This window comes from Ammospiza nelsoni, unplaced genomic scaffold (genome assembly GCF_027579445.1).
Source record: "Ammospiza nelsoni isolate bAmmNel1 unplaced genomic scaffold, bAmmNel1.pri scaffold_51, whole genome shotgun sequence".
Lineage (NCBI taxonomy): Eukaryota > Metazoa > Chordata > Aves > Passeriformes > Passerellidae > Ammospiza > Ammospiza nelsoni.
Window position 1 is genome coordinate 788,201 of NW_026683190.1, and position 11,260 is coordinate 799,460.

Below are 11,260 nucleotides of genomic sequence, written 5' to 3' on the forward strand. Positions count from 1 at the left end.
ACCCTAACCCTAGGCAGATAAATCAGCCTAGGTATAGGGATGGTGCCAAGGAAAAAGCTGTGAAAGCTGCCATGTTGTTGCACTTTTGTACTCCCCTTGGGATGCCTTGAACAGCTGCAGTGTGCCTGGAGCCCAGGGCTTCCTAGTTTTAAAAATCCTAGCCCTAGGCCTAAGCCTAACAGTAACCCTGGGAAGGCAAATCAGCCGGGTATTAGGGTTCTTCCTAAGGGAAAAGCCGTGAAAGCAGCCATGTTGTGGCACTTCTGCACTCGTTTTGGGATGCCTTTGGCAGATGAAGTAAGCGTGGAACTCAGGGCTTCCTGGTTAAAGAAATCCAAGCCCTAGGCGGAACCCTAACCCTAACCCTAGGCAGATAAATCCGCCTAGGTATAGGGATGGTGCCAAGGAAAAAGCTGTGAAAGCTGCCATGTTGTTGCACTTTTGTACTCCCTTTTGGATGCCTTTCACAGCTCCAGTGTGCCTGGAACTCAGGGCTTCCTGCTTTTAAAAATCCTAGCCCTAGGCCGAACCCCAACCCTAAGACGAGAAAGGCAAATCAGCCAGGAATTAGGCATGTCCCCAAGGAAAAAGCTGTGGAGGCAGGCATGTTGTGGTACTTTTGCGCTCTTCTTGGCTAGTCCTTCGCAGCTGCTGTGTTCTTGGAACTCAGGGCTTTCTGGTTAATAGACCCTTACCCTAGGCATAACTCAAACCTTAACCCTAGGAAGGAAAATCAGCCTATGGTTCGGGATGGTCTCATGGAAATATCAGTGGTGGCAGCCAAGTTGCGTCACTTTTGCGCTCCCCTTGGGATGCCTTTTGCAGCTGCAGTGTGCCTGGAGCCCAGGGCTTCCTGGTTTTAAAAGTCCTAGGCCTAAGCCTAACAGTAACCCTAGGAAGGTAAATCAGCCGGGTATTAGGGTTCTTCCTAAGGGAAAAGCCGTGAAAGCAGCCATGTTGTGGCACTTCTGCACTCCCTTTGGGATGCCTTTGGCAGATGAAGTAAGCCTGGAACTCAGGGCTTCCTGGTTAAAGAAATCCAAGCCCTAGGCTGAACCCTAACCCTAACCCTAGGCAGATAAATCAGCCTAGGTATAGGGATGGTGCCAAGGAAAAAGCTGTGAAAGCTGCCATGTTGTTGCACTTTTGTACTCCCCTTGGGATGCCTTGAACATCTGCAGTGTGCCTGGAGCTAAGGGCTTCCTAGTTTCAAAAATCCTAGCCCTAGGCCTAAGCCTAACAGTAACCCTGGGAAAGTAAATCAGCCTGATGTTAGGTTTCTTGCCAAGGAAAAAGCCGTGAAAGCAGCCATGTTGTGGCACTTTTGCACTCCCTTTTGGATGCCTTTCACAGCTCCAGTGTGCCTGGAACTCAGGGATTCCTGATTTTAAAAATCCTAGCCCTAGGCCGAACCCCAACCCTAAGACGAGAAAGGCAAATCAGCCAGGAATTAGGCATGTCCCCAAGGAAAAAGCTGTGGAGGCAGGCATGTTGTGGTACTTTTGCGCTCTTCTTGGCTAGTCCTTTGCAGCTGCTGTGTTCTTGGAACTCAGGGCTTTCTGGTTACTAGACCCTTACCCTAGGCGTAACTCAAACCTTAACCCTAGGAAGGAAAATCAGCCTATGGTTCGGGATGGTCTCATGGAAATATCAGTGGTGGCAGCCAAGTTGCGTCACTTTTGCGCTCCCCTTGGGATGCCTTTTGCAGCTGCAGTGTGCCTGGAGCCCAGGGCTTCCTGGTTTTAAAAGTCCTAGGCCTAAGCCTAACAGTAACCCTAGGAAGGTAAATCAGCCGGGTATTAGGGTTCTTCCTAAGGGAAAAGCCGTGAAAGCAGCCATGTTGTGGCACTTCTGCACTCCCTTTGGGATGCCTTTGGCAGATGAAGTAAGCCTGGAACTCAGGGCTTCCTGGTTAAAGAAATCCAAGCCCTAGGCTGAACCCTAACCCTAACCCTAGGCAGATAAATCAGCCTAGGTATAGGGATGGTGCCAAGGAAAAAGCTGTGAAAGCTGCCATGTTGTTGCACTTTTGTACTCCCCTTGGGATGCCTTGAACAGCTGCAGTGTGCCTGGAGCCCAGGGCTTCCTAGTTTTAAAAATCCTAGCCCTAGGCCTAAGCATAACAGTAACCCTGGGAAGGCAAATCAGCCGGGTATTAGGGTTCTTCCTAAGGGAAAAGCCGTGAAAGCAGCCATGTTGTGGCACTTCTGCACTCGTTTTGGGATGCCTTTGGCAGATGAAGTAAGCGTGGAACTCAGGGCTTCCTGGTTAAAGAAATCCAAGCCCTAGGCTGAACCCTAACCCTAACCCTAGGCAGATAAATCAGCCTAGGTATAGGGATGGTGCCAAGGAAAAAGCTGTGAAAGCTGCCATGTTGTTGCACTTTTGTACTCCCCTTGGGATGCCTTGAACAGCTGCAGTGTGCCTGGAGCTAAGGGCTTCCTAGTTTCAAAAATCCTAGCCCTAGGCCTAAGCCTAACAGTAACCCTGGGAAAGTAAATCAGCCTGGTGTTAGGCATCTTGCCGAGGAAAAAGCCGTGAAAGCAGCCATGTTGTGGCACTTTTGCACTCCCTTTTGGATGCCTTTCACAGCTCCAGTGTGCCTGGAACTCAGGGCTTCCTGCTTTTAAAAATCCTAGCCCTAGGCCGAACCCCAACCCTAAGACGAGAAAGGCAAATCAGCCAGGAATTAGGCATGTCCCCAAGGAAAAAGCTGTGGAGGCAGGCATGTTGTGGTACTTTTGCGCTCTTCTTGGCTAGTCCTTCGCAGCTGCTGTGTTCTTGGAACTCAGGGCTTTCTGGTTAATAGACCCTTACCCTAGGCGTAACTCAAACCTTAACCCTAGGAAGGAAAATCAGCCTATGGTTCGGGATGGTCTCATGGAAATATCAGTGGTGGCAGCCAAGTTGCATCACTTTTGCGCTCCCCTTGGGATGCCTTTTGCAGCTGCAGTGTGCCTGGAGCCCAGGGCTTCCTGGTTTTAAAAGTCCTAGGCCTAAGCCTAACAGTAACCCTAGGAAGGTAAATCAGCCGGGTATTAGGGTTCTTCCTAAGGGAAAAGCCGTGAAAGCAGCCATGTTGTGGCACTTCTGCACTCCCTTTGGGATGCCTTTGGCAGATGAAGTAAGCCTGGAACTCAGGGCTTCCTGGTTAAAGAAATCCAAGCCCTAGGCTGAACCCTAACCCTAACCCTAGGCAGATAAATCAGCCTAGGTATAGGGATGGTGCCAAGGAAAAAGCTGTGAAAGCTGCCATGTTGTTGCACTTTTGTACTCCCCTTGGGATGCCTTGAACAGCTGCAGTGTGCCTGGAGTCCAGGGCTTCCTAGTTTTAAAAATCCTAGCCCTAGGCCTAAGCCTAACAGTAACCCTGGGAAGGGAAATCAGCCTGGTGTTAGGTTTCTTGCCGAGGAAAAAGCCGTGAAAGCAGCCATGTTGTGGCACTTTTGCACTCCCTTTTGGATGCCTTTCACAGCTCCAGTGTGCCTGGAACTCAGGGCTTCCTGATTTTAAAAATCCTAGCCCTAGGCCGAACCCCAACCCTAAGACGAGAAAGGCAAATCAGCCAGGAATTAGGCATGTCCCCAAGGAAAAAGCTGTGGAGGCAGGCATGTTGTGGTACTTTTGCGCTCTTCTTGGCTAGTCCTTCGCAGCTGCTGTGTTCTTGGAACTCAGGGCTTTCTGGTTAATAGAACCCTTACCCTAGGCGTAACTCAAACCTTAACCCTAGGAAGGAAAATCAGCCTATGGTTTGGGATGGTCTCATGGAAATATCAGTGGTGGCAGCCAAGTTGCGTCACTTTTGCGCTCCCCTTGGGATGCCTTTCGCAGCTGCAGTGTGCCTGGAGCCCAGGGCTTCCTGGTTTTAAAAGTCCTAGGCCTAAGCCTAACAGTAACCCTAGGAAGGTAAATCAGCCGGGTATTAGGGTTCTTCCTAAGGGAAAAGCCGTGAAAGCAGCCATGTTGTGGCACTTCTGCACTCCCTTTGGGATGCCTTTGGCAGATGAAGTAAGCCTGGAACTCAGGGCTTCCTGGTTAAAGAAATCCAAGCCCTAGGCTGAACCCTAACCCTAACCCTAGGCAGATAAATCAGCCTAGGTATAGGGATGGTGCCAAGGAAAAAGCTGTGAAAGCTGCCATGTTGTTGCACTTTTGTACTCCCCTTGGGATGCCTTGAACAGCTGCAGTGTGCCTGGAGCCCAGGGCTTCCTAGTTTTAAAAATCCTAGCCCTAGGCCTAAGCCTAACAGTAACCCTGGGAAGGGAAATCAGCCTGGTGTTAGGTTTCTTGCCGAGGAAAAAGCCGTGAAAGCAGCCATGTTGTGGCACTTTTGCACTCCCTTTTGGATGCCTTTCACAGCTCCAGTGTGCCTGGAACTCAGGGCTTCCTGCTTTTAAAAATCCTAGCCCTAGGCCGAACCCCAACCCTAAGACGAGAAAGGCAAATCAGCCAGGAATTAGGCATGTCCCCAAGGAAAAAGCTGTGGAGGCAGGCATGTTGTGCTACTTTTGCGCTCTTCTTGGCTAGTCCTTCGCAGCTGCTGTGTTCTTGGAACTCAGGGCTTTCTGGTTAATAGACCCTTACCCTAGGCGTAACTCAAACCTTAACCCTAGGAAGGAAAATCAGCCTATGGTTCGGGATGGTCTCATGGAAATATCAGTGGTGGCAGCCAAGTTGCGTCACTTTTGTACTCCCCTTGGGATGCCTTGAACAGCTGCAGTGTGCCTGGAGCCCAGGGCTTCCTAGTTTTAAAAATCCTAGCCCTAGGCCTAAGCCTAACAGTAACCCTGGGAAGGCAAATCAGCCGGGTATTAGGGTTCTTCCTAAGGGAAAAGCCGTGAAAGCAGCCATGTTGTGGCACTTCTGCACTCGTTTTGGGATGCCTTTGGCAGATGAAGTAAGCGTGGAACTCAGGGCTTCCTGGTTAAAGAAATCCAAGCCCTAGGCTGAACCCTAACCCTAACCCTAGGCAGATAAATCCGCCTAGGTATAGGGATGGTGCCAAGGAAAAAGCTGTGAAAGCTGCCATGTTGTTGCACTTTTGTACTCCCTTTTGGATGCCTTTCACAGCTCCAGTGTGCCTGGAACTCAGGGCTTCCTGCTTTTAAAAATCCTAGCCCTAGGCCGAACCCCAACCCTAAGACGAGAAAGGCAAATCAGCCAGGAATTAGGCATGTCCCCAAGGAAAAAGCTGTGGAGGCAGGCATGTTGTGGTACTTTTGCGCTCTTCTTGGCTAGTCCTTCGCAGCTGCTGTGTTCTTGGAACTCAGGGCTTTCTGGTTAATAGAACCCTTACCCTAGGCGTAACTCAAACCTTAACCCTAGGAAGGAAAATCAGCCTATGGTTCGGGATGGTCTCATGGAAATATCAGTGGTGGCAGCCAAGTTGCGTCACTTTTGCGCTCCCCTTGGGATGCCTTTCGCAGCTGCAGTGTGCCTGGAGCCCAGGGCTTCCTGGTTTTAAAAGTCCTAGGCCTAAGCCTAACAGTAACCCTAGGAAGGTAAATCAGCCGGGTATTAGGGTTCTTCCTAAGGGAAAAGCCGTGAAAGCAGCCATGTTGTGGCACTTCTGCACTCCCTTTGGGATGCCTTTGGCAGATGAAGTAAGCCTGGAACTCAGGGCTTCCTGGTTAAAGAAATCCAAGCCCTAGGCTGAACCCTAACCCTAACCCTAGGCAGATAAATCAGCCTAGGTATAGGGATGGTGCCAAGGAAAAAGCTGTGAAAGCTGCCATGTTGTTGCACTTTTGTACTCCCCTTGGGATGCCTTGAACAGCTGCAGTGTGCCTGGTGCCCAGGGCTTCCTAGTTTTAAAAATCCTAGCCCTAGGCCTAAGCCTAACAGTAACCCTGGGAAGGGAAATCAGCCTGGTGTTAGGTTTCTTGCCGAGGAAAAAGCCGTGAAAGCAGCCATGTTGTGGCACTTTTGCACTCCCTTTTGGATGCCTTTCACAGCTCCAGTGTGCCTGGAACTCAGGGCTTCCTGCTTTTAAAAATCCTAGCCCTAGGCCGAACCCCAACCCTAAGACGAGAAAGGCAAATCAGCCAGGAATTAGGCATGTCCCCAAGGAAAAAGCTGTGGAGGCAGGCATGTTGTGGTACTTTTGCGCTCTTCTTGGCTAGTCCTTCGCAGCTGCTGTGTTCTTGGAACTCAGGGCTTTCTGGTTAATAGACCCTTACCCTAGGCGTAACTCAAACCTTAACCCTAGGAAGGAAAATCAGCCTATGGTTCGGGATGGTCTCATGGAAATATCAGTGGTGGCAGCCAAGTTGCGTCACTTTTGCGCTCCCCTTGGGATGCCTTTCGCAGCTGCAGTGTGCCTGGAGCCCAGGGCTTCCTGGTTTTAAAAGTCCTAGGCCTAAGCCTAACAGTAACCCTAGGAAGGTAAATCAGCCGGGTATTAGGGTTCTTCCTAAGGGAAAAGCCGTGAAAGCAGCCATGTTGTGGCACTTCTGCACTCCCTTTGGAATGCCTTTGGCAGATGAAGTAAGCCTGGAACTCAGGGCTTCCTGGTTAAAGAAATCCAAGCCCTAGGCTGAACCCTAACCCTAACCCTAGGCAGATAAATCAGCCTAGGTATAGGGATGGTGCCAAGGAAAAAGCTGTGAAAGCTGCCATGTTGTTGCACTTTTGTACTCCCCTTGGGATGCCTTGAACAGCTGCAGTGTGCCTGGAGCTAAGGGCCTCCTAGTTTCAAAAATCCTAGCCCTAGGCCTAAGCCTAACAGTAACCCTGGGAAGGTAAATCAGCCTTATGTTAGGCTTCTTGCCAAGGAAAAAGCCGTGAAAGCAGCCATGTTGTGGCACTTTTGCACTCCCTTTTGGATGCCTTTCACAGCTCCAGTGTGCCTGGAACTCAGGGCTTCCTGCTTTTAAAAATCCTAGCCCTAGGCCGAACCCCAACCCTAAGACGAGAAAGGCAAATCAGCCAGGAATTAGGCATGTCCCCAAGGAAAAAGCTGTGGAGGCAGGCATGTTGTGGTACTTTTGCGCTCTTCTTGGGTAGTCCTTCGCAGCTGCTGTGTTCTTGGAACTCAGGGCTTTCTGGTTAATAGACCCTTACCCTAGGCGTAACTCAAACCTTAACCCTAGGAAGGAAAATCAGCCTATGGTTCGGGATGGTCTCATGGAAATATCAGTGGTGGCAGCCAAGTTGCGTCACTTTTGCGCTCCCCTTGGGATGCCTTTCGCAGCTGCAGTGTGCCTGGAGCCCAGGGCTTCCTGGTTTTAAAAGTCCTAGGCCTAAGCCTAACAGTAACCCTAGGAAGGTAAATCAGCCGGGTATTAGGGTTCTTCCTAAGGGAAAAGCCGTGAAAGCAGCCATGTTGTGGCACTTCTGCACTCCCTTTGGGATGCCTTTGGCAGATGAAGTAAGCCTGGAACTCAGGGCTTCCTGGTTAAAGAATTCCGAGCCCTACGCTGAACCCTAACCCTAACCCTAGGCAGATAAATCAGCCTAGGTACAGGGATGGTGCCAAGGAAAAAGCTGTGAAAGCTGCCATGTTGTTGCACTTTTGTACTCCCCTTGGGATGCCTTGAACAGCTGCCGTGTGCCTGGAGCTAAGGGCTTCCTAGTTTTAAAAATCCTAGCCCTAGGCCTAAGCCTAACAGTAACCCTGGGAAGGTCAATCAGCCTGGTTTTAGGCGTCTTGCCAAGGAAAAAGCCGTGAAAGCAGCCATGTTGTGGCACTTTTGCACTCCCTTTTGAATGCCTTTCACAGCTCCAGTGTGCCTGGAACTCAGGGCTTCCTGCTTTTAAAAATCCTAGCCCTAGGCCGAACCCCAACCCTAAGACGAGAAAGGCAAATCAGCCAGGATTTAGGCATGTCCCCAAGGAAAAAGCTGTGGAGGCAGGCATGTTGTGGTACTTTTGCGCTCTTCTTGGCTAGTCCTTCGCAGCTGCTGTGTTCTTGGAACTCAGGGCTTTCTGGTTAATAGACCCTTACCCTAGGCGTAACTCAAACCTTAACCCTAGGAAGGAAAATCAGCCTATGGTTCGGGATGGTCTCATGGAAATATCAGTGGTGGCAGCCAAGTTGCGTCACTTTTGCGCTCCCCTTGGGATGCCTTTTGCAGCTGCAGTGTGCCTGGAGCCCAGGGCTTCCTGGTTTTAAAAGTCCTAGGCCTAAGCCTAACAGTAACCCTAGGAAGGTAAATCAGCCGGGTATTAGGGTTCTTCCTAAGGGAAAAGCCGTGAAAGCAGCCATGTTGTGGCACTTCTGCACTCCCTTTGGGATGCCTTTGGCAGATGAAGTAAGGCTGGAACTCAGGGCTTCCTGGTTAAAGAAATCACAGCCCTAGGCTGAACCCTAACCCTAACCCTAGGCAGATAAATCAGCCTAGGTACAGGGATGGTGCCAAGGAAAAAGCTGTGAAAGCTGCCATGTTGTTGCACTTTTGTACTCCCCTTGGGATGCCTTGAACAGCTGCAGTGTGCCTGGAGTCCAGGGCTTCCTAGTTTTAAAAATCCTAGCCCTAGGCCTAAGCCTAACAGTAACCCTGGGAAGGTAAATCAGCCTGGTGTTAGGCTTCTTGCCAAGGAAAAGGCCGTGAAAGCAGCCATGTTGTGGCACTTTTGCACTCCCTTTTGGATGCCTTTCACAGCTCCAGTGTGCCTGGAACTCAGGGCTTCCTGCTTTTAAAAATCCTAGCCCTAGGCCGAACCCCAACCCTAAGACGAGAAAGGCAAATCAGCCAGGAATTAGGCATGTCCCCAAGGAAAAAGCTGTGGAGGCAGGCATGTTGTGGTACTTTTGCGCTCTTCTTGGCTAGTCCTTCGCAGCTGCTGTGTTCTTGGAACTCAGGGCTTTCTGGTTAATAGACCCTTACCCTAGGCGTAACTCAAACCTTAACCCTAGGAAGGAAAATCAGCCTATGGTTCGGGATGGTCTCATGGAAATATCAGTGGTGGCAGCCAAGTTGCGTCACTTTTGCGCTCCCCTTGGGATGCCTTTCGCAGCTGCAGTGTGCCTGGAGCCCAGGGCTTCCTGGTTTTAAAAGTCCTAGGCCTAAGCCTAACAGTAACCCTAGGAAGGTAAATCAGCCGGGTATTAGGGTTCTTCCTAAGGGAAAAGCCGTGAAAGCAGCCATGTTGTGGCACTTCTGCACTCCCTTTGGGATGCCTTTGGCAGATGAAGTAAGCCTGGAACTCAGGGCTTCCTGGTTAAAGAAATCCAAGCCCTAGGCTGAACCCTAACCCTAACCCTAGGCAGATAAATCAGCCTAGGTATAGGGATGGTGCCAAGGAAAAAGCTGTGAAAGCTGCCATGTTGTTGCACTTTTGTACTCCCCTTGGGATGCCTTGAACAGCTGCAGTGTGCCTGGAGCTAAGGGCTTCCTAGTTTTAAAAATCCTAGCCCTAGGCCTAAGCCTAACAGTAACCCTGGGAAGGGAAATCAGCCTGGTGTTAGGCGTCTTGCCAAGGAAAAAGCCGTGAAAGCAGCCATGTTGTGGCACTTTTGCACTCCCTTTTGGATGCCTTTCACAGCTCCAGTGTGCCTGGAACTCAGGGCTTCCTGCTTTTAAAAATCCTAGCCCTAGGCCGAACCCCAACCCTAAGACGAGAAAGGCAAATCAGCCAGGAATTAGGCATGTCCCCAAGGAAAAAGCTGTGGAGGCAGGCATGTTGTGGCACTTTTGCGCTCTTCTTGGCTAGTCCTTCGCAGCTGCTGTGTTCTTGGAACTCAGGGCTTTCTGGTTAATAGAACCCTTACCCTAGGCGTAACTCAAACCTTAACCCTAGGAAGGAAAATCAGCCTATGGTTCGGGATGGTCTCATGGAAATATCAGTGGTGGCAGCCAAGTTGCGTCACTTTTGCGCTCCCCTTGGGATGCCTTTCGCAGCTGCAGTGTGCCTGGAGCCCAGGGCTTCCTGGTTTTAAAAGTCCTAGGCCTAAGCCTAACAGTAACCCTAGGAAGGTAAATCAGCCGGGTATTAGGGTTCTTCCTAAGGGAAAAGCCGTGAAAGCAGCCATGTTGTGGCACTTCTGCACTCCCTTTGGGATGCCTTTGGCAGATGAAGTAAGCCTGGAACTCAGGGCTTCCTGGTTAAAGAATTCCGAGCCCTAGGCTGAACCCTAACCCTAACCCTAGGCAGATAAATCAACCTAGGTATAGGGATGGTGCCAAGGAAAAAGCTGTGAAAGCTGCCATGTTGTTGCACTTTTGTACTCCCCTTGGGATGCCTTGAACAGCTGCAGTGTGCCTGGAGCTAAGGGCTTCCTAGTTTTAAAAATCCTAGCCCTAGGCCTAAGCCTAACAGTAACCCTGGGAAGGTAAATCAGCCTGGTGTTAGGCTTCTTGCCAAGGAAAAAGCCGTGAAAGCAGCCATGTTGTGGCACTTTTGCACTCCCTTTTGGATGCATTTCACAGCTCCAGTGTGCCTGGAACTCAGGGCTTCCTGATTTTAAAAATCCTAGCCCTAGGCCGAACCCCAACCCTAAGACGAGAAAGGCAAATCAGCCAGGAATTAGGCGTGTCCCCAAGGAAAAAGCTGTGGAGGCAGGCATGTTGTGGTACTTTTGCGCTCTTCTTGGCTAGTCCTTCGCAGCTGCTGTGTTCTTGGAACTCAGGGCTTTCTGGTTAATAGACCCTTACCCTAGGCGTAACTCAAACCTTAACCTTAGGAAGGAAAATCAGCCTATGGTTCGGGATGCTCTCATGGAAATATCAGTGGTGGCAGCCAAGTTGCGTCACTTTTGCGCTCCCCTTGGGATGCCTTTCGCAGCTGCAGTGTGCCTGGAGCCCAGGGCTTCCTGGTTTTAAAAGTCCTAGGCCTAAGCCTAACAGTAACCCTAGGAAGGTAAATCAGCCGGGTATTAGGGTTCTTCCTAAGGGAAAAGCCGTGAAAGCAGCCATGTTGTGGCACTTCTGCACTCCCTTTGGGATGCCTTTGGCAGATGAAGTAAGCCTGGAACTCAGGGCTTCCTGGTTAAAGAATTCCGAGCCCTAGGCTGAACCCTAACCCTAACCCTAGGCAGATAAATCAGCCTAGGTATAGGGATGGTGCCAAGGAAAAAGCTGTGAAAGCTGCCATGTTGTTGCACTTTTGTACTCCCCTTGGGATGCCTTGAACAGCTGCAGTGTGCCTGGAGCTAAGGGCTTCCTAGTTTTAAAAATCCTAGCCCTAGGCCTAAGCCTAACAGTAACCCTGGGAAGGTAAATCAGCCTGGTGTTAGGCTTCTTGCCAAGGAAAAAGCCGTGAAAGCAGCCATGTTGTGGCACTTTTGCACTCCCTTTTGGATGCCTTTCACAGCTCCAGT